Raw genomic sequence first — 6,000 nt, 5'->3', positions numbered from 1 at the left:
AAAAATGTGAACAATGCCAAAATCCAGCACAACTAACTTGGAGTATGTATACCTTTCTTTTTTTGGTATTTGCAATAGCTCTTTAGAGAGAAAAAAAACCACGAAAAACAAACAAACAAACATGTTTTGGGAATACCAGTCAGTTTTTTGAAAACTTGGCAAGCTTTATAAGGGAAGATGGTATTAATTTACTGGAAAAATGGTTATAATCTGCAAATGGCACAGACATGAATTCAAATCACACATTTCTTATATAGCACCTGTAAATCTCATAAATGCTTTATTCCCTTTTCTTCATTTAAAATCAAAACCAAAACCTTCCATCTCCACTAATGAGACTAACTCTGTGTCTAAGTTGACTTTGCATCGTTCTATTTACTTCAACAAGTTGCTCTCTGTGAAGTCAGTTGTGATGGGTGCCCAAGAGCCATGTGATTCCAAAGGCAAAAAAAGAAAAGAAAAGAAAAGAAACAAACAAACAACAGCAGCAGCAACAAGCAGCAGAAATGAAAATGACAACAAATAAAATTTGAATTTCATTAATGTTCTGCGTGATGTTAGACACTAGGAATACAAAAATGATTTGATTCAATCTCTTCTTTATAAGAAGAAACATTTGCATAAGTATATGACCATGTTATCACTATCATGTAAGTGTTGTATAAGGAAAGTAATTCTCTAGTTCTGTAAATAATGAAATAGTCCATATTAATTTTTCTAGGATAAAGTATGAATTCAGTATAACTCTGGATATATTTATTATATGTATGACTATTATTAAGGTCTGAATTTAAATATACATAAAGTACTTTTAACATAGCTAATGTGTAATTTTAACCCCACAGTATCTTTATAATCTCTCTAATTAGATCTATAGTATACAAAGTAGGTTATTTTAATTAGGCATCATTTGCATTATCATCACGTCCTTAACCATTTTTATTATACCTTAATAACCATCATTCTAAACTGAGTTACTTGCTCAGGTGAGGTTCAGTTCCTTCCTATTTTTTCCTGGGGTGTCTCAAGTGAAGAAGACAGATGAATGGAAAGCAAAACGTATCACATGGGTTGGACATTGAGCTTGGAAATCCAGGAGGATGAAAGACAGACAGACAGACAGACACATACATACACACACATACACACATCATGGAAGAAAAGAAATGAACAGAATTTGTAAGTGAGCATTTATATAGAAGCAACTATTTTTCTTTTTTAGGAGGGGAAGAGTCATTGTGCCTGGGGTTCCCCAGGGTGTGGAGGAGGAGGTCTAATTACCTGCCTTTCATTCTTCAGAATACCTTTTTAAAGTCAGTTCTGGCCTTCCATCTGCTTAGGAAAATGGAAGTGATTGTTGGGGGGAGGCAGAGGAAACTGGTGGCCTCAGTTCACCTAGCTTCATGTCTTGAATGAGATCAGACCTCAGCTGTATGTGCTTCGGGTAGGAGTTTATCCTGAAAGCTTCATACATCTTTTAAGTCTTGGCTTCACCACTTACAGTTGTCAGACTTTGGAAGAAGTTTCTAAAATCCCCTAAACCTCATCCCCATGGCCTTATGCGGGACTAATATAATTATAGTATCTTTCTACTGAGAGATTGTGAACATTACATAAGGTCATCTGAAGAAAATACCAGGCACACAATAAGTGATCGCCAAATCTACTTCTTTTTATTATTACTTTAAAATGCAGAGTGTCTTGACTTTCATCATACTGATAACTAATGGTGAAAAACAGCATTAATTGCTTGCAAAAAGATGCAACACTTTCTCCTTTGCTAGACTTTTAAGAAGGCAAAGGATTATATACTTACATTAAGAATAAAGTATCTCTTCTCTTCTAAGGAGTACTTATGGTGCTTGCTGTCCTTGTGGGGTATAGTGGAGATGAAGTGAAGAACAAAACTAAGTGTTTGGAAGAGGGTCAGCTCAAATGATGTGCTCAGCAATTGTTGGCTACTCTTAACATTTTCTAGCATCTTTCTCTGGTGCTGTGTGAACTTTGGGTTGATTACTTAAATTCCATGCATCTTTTACAGACTTTTAAATGATTACTCTTATCCTTAATATGAGATATTCCAAGAAACTAAAAGAATTTGGGGCAGGCACTGTAGGTAACATACATTATAATAACTGAAAATTTTCCTTTGCACATAGCAAGAAGTGAAGATGTTTAACCTGTTTAACAAGAAAAGATGAAGAGTTGGTTTTATATTTATTAGAATGTAAGATATTATGAATGAAGTTGAACCCTGATGGAAACATCCAAGGCTAGCTTGACTTTATGGTGACTTAACTTTCTATTCCTTGTACATAAGCATATATTACAAGTTAAAAATATAAATCACACAGTGATTCAAATAAAACTGAGTGTGTTAAGAAGACAGATAATGAGAAATGAGGGTTTTTACATGCATTCTTCCAGTGCAACAGAGTTATGAGTATGGATGGATTATGAAACCAAGCCAACATCTGGCAAGATAGTGACAGGCTCTGATAAGTTACAACAGCAACTGATATGGGAAACAAATTAAATGCGGTAAACATGAGAAAGTGTCATATAAATATGTAACCAATAAATGGCAATATTTGAAAATATAGCAGCCACTGGAAAGGAAAATGGATCCTAATTTTTATTTGTATTTGTGAAAGTAACACTTTTTTGTTTTGAAAAAAAATTATAGAAATATACAGAGCAAAAATATGAGTTCCTATTCACCTGCCTCCACCTCATGATTTCCCAGAGGCAGAAATTTGTTTGATGTGTATTATGCTGCAAAATTTTCTGTTGTACATTTATCTCTCTGTATACTACTTCCTTATCTCTATGCCCAAAAATGATAGGGAATAGTTTTGAGCTGTTGATATTCTTCATGTTGAAAACAATTTTCAGGAAATGAGAGTGTGAGCAGCAGATATCAGTCAGCTAATTAAAGACCTGGGTAACCAGTACTACTAGGAAAGAAATGAAGGTCTATTGAGGAAATCTTTGTCACTACCACAACCATCAGTAGAAAGTGTTGTACAGTTTATAGAGCGTCTTCATGAAACCATCTCACTGGAGTCCCATAACAATCCTTGGGGTACAGTAAATGATTCTCATTTACAAATGAAGAAAGCAGTGTCTGAGACAATGAAAAGCTATGCTTGAGGTCACTCCCAATCCTTTTTTTTTTTTTTTTTTTTTACCATATCAAGACTTTGAGTGTGACTCAGTGAGAGTCAGTAGTGTTTTACTGAATTGGGCATCACTTTGATTATACTTAATGACAACAAAAAGTTTTATAGGGGAAAATTTCAAACATATACAAATAGAATAGAAGAATGAATCTTTATGCAGTTATCTCCCAACTTCCTCAATTATTAATCTTTGCCCATTCTCACATGTACTTGTTAAGATATGAAGTCCAAAGTACTGATAGTATTGAAATAAAATTTGGGGATCAGAGTGTAATATATTCAGTGTGTTGGATGTGCACATTGTATATTTTGTGTGCACAGGTCCAAAGAAATAGCCAGAGATGCAAACTATTCTGTGGTTAAATTAAATTTGCCCTGGGTGAAGTTGTTGTGATGACTGTTCCTATTACCATTATTTTCATCATTGTAATGTGTGCTCCTAGAATACTGCCTAACACATAGTAAGTGCTCAAAAAGGAACAAGTAAGCCTTATCTGCAGTTTGGATCTTGGCTGCTGAAGGAGTCCATGCACTCTAATGGTGTAACCAAGCTTCACAGAATGTTTTTCAATGTTTTTCATGGTGAACACTGTGTCTGGGAATGCTAGCTTCTGAGTCCTAATCTAAGTATTTTGTATATATTAATTCACTTAATTCTTGTAGAAACCTTATGGATAAAACACTATCATAATCTTTTGCATGTTTTATAGAAATGTAACCTGTAAATTAGACAATATCATATAGACAGTAAGTGATATATATTTGGGAGCCAAACCCAGGCAGCCTGGCCCCAGAGACTGCATTTAGTCACTCCTCTGCAGTTTCTCTGAGTATCATCTATGGAACACAGAATATATTTGGGAGACTTTGCTAGGTGATGGCCATCTTATAACAGCAAATTAGCTCACAAATATCACTCCTTTGCAATGCCAGAAAATGGGAGTCACAGCACATGAGACATATATATTTTTTTTAACAGACTTTGCCATTTTTCACAATCACAAGGCATCTCCAAATGCTGTGTGGGAGGGAATGTGGTAGACTGATTTCATTGAGATCCTGCCAAATTCTGGTCCTGTGGCCATCAAAGATACATCATTTCCTCTAAGACTTCTAAAGGGGCTATTACCATGGGGCCTGCAGGTTCTGGTTTGCATTTAGAGGAGACACTATCTTCTTAAGTAAGACATGGAAGAGGAAGTGTCATGAATTGTAAATAAGGCTTCCAGAGAGAAGAACTGTTTGGAGATGGAGATGGAGAAACATTGCCTTCCTTCTCCAAGTTGGGATCTACCTCCCTTCTCTTTATCCAGCTCTGCCAGACCCCATCCTGGTTTATTTGCTAAATTAGCAGAGAGAGTTTCTTTAAGGATCTTTCCCTCTCCCCACAATAAACACCTAGAAAAATGTTAGTACATTTACACAATGGAACAATATTTTTAATGGTGTTAAAATAATGAGAAGGACTGAGGGAGAATAATCTCCAGGATATATTTTAAAGTAAATAAATAAATAAAATAAAATAAAGTGAAGCCTTAAAATAGTGTTTACACCAAATTACCATTTGTAAAAAGAAGGGTGGGAAATACCTATATGTGCACAGAATTTGCTTGGAAAAAGGAATCATAAAAATGCTTGACTGCCTAAGGAAGATCCTTCAACTCCAAACCTTTTTATTTCTTCTCAAAAATGTAACCATAATATACACTATTGCACTTCAGACACTGTTAAAATATTTCAATTGTCAACCTGGAAAGTGAAAGAGTAAATATAGTAAATACATTTAAATGTAGAGGGAGAAACAGATTCCAATAATTGTGTACAATTAATCTGGTTTGAATTAGATATAGAAACAATGATTGTGTGTCTTCATCTTGCTGAACGATGTTCAACTTGTCATTTAAATAGCACCTGCATATATATATATATGTATATGTATAATCTGGGAAGTAAAAGACTATATGACCAAGTTAGGGGACATCTGATGTCGCCCCTCAGATGTGGGAAGAAATGGAGAGAAAAGAAGGAACAAATGGTCTAAAAGGAACCAGGGTTCCCCTCCAAACAGTGCCACGTGACGTCTACAGAGGAGACAGTGGTTCAATTTGGTGAGGGTGTCCTGGGTCGCCAGAGTCTAGGAGCCTTGGTTTCATTGTTCCTTCAGCTACACTAATTGGCCAAGTACCTTTCCCTGTGCTAGCCGAAGGATATCTTGGCTGGAAAAAGCTCTGCTCTGAAAAGGGCCTGGTCACAGTCATGCGAGGGGTTCCTCGCCTGGGAGCACAGTGGACAAAAGCCTCTCCACGAGGACATCCTCACTGGAAGGACCCGTGATGTCCGTGCCGCTACTGTGCTGGAGCCCTGAGCACCTCCAGTTCCCGGGAGCCCTCCTGTAGGTGTTTGGTGAGAACCTGGCAGGAGTCCCGATCTGACGTGCTTCCTGGGTCTAGGCAGGTAACTTCAAAATATCTGAAGCTACGGGGTAGGCGAGGAAATAGCGGGGACATTGGCAAATTGGACAAGCGAACTTTCTAAATAAAGCCGTTCAGATTGGGATTTTTTTAAAACCATCGTGCTGGCCAAAGTTGTCTACGAGGAGCACTCAACACAGAACTCAAAACTACTGGCTGAGTCGCTGCCAGTTTACGACCCGAGTAAGTGTAGTCTCATTATTTACTTCTCACTGGCTGTCCGAAACTGCAGCAGATCCTCTGCCACTTGGGACGCTTGTAGCGACCAAGAAGGTCCCGCTTTTTGACGCGCCTGGTGAGGGCGCAGTGTCCTTCGCTGAGCTTCTGCGGATGCTCCCCAGATTCCC

This window comes from Ictidomys tridecemlineatus, chromosome 9 (assembly GCF_052094955.1).
Source record: "Ictidomys tridecemlineatus isolate mIctTri1 chromosome 9, mIctTri1.hap1, whole genome shotgun sequence".
NCBI classification, from domain to species: domain Eukaryota; kingdom Metazoa; phylum Chordata; class Mammalia; order Rodentia; family Sciuridae; genus Ictidomys; species Ictidomys tridecemlineatus.
Note: the sequence above shows the minus strand (reverse complement) of the source record.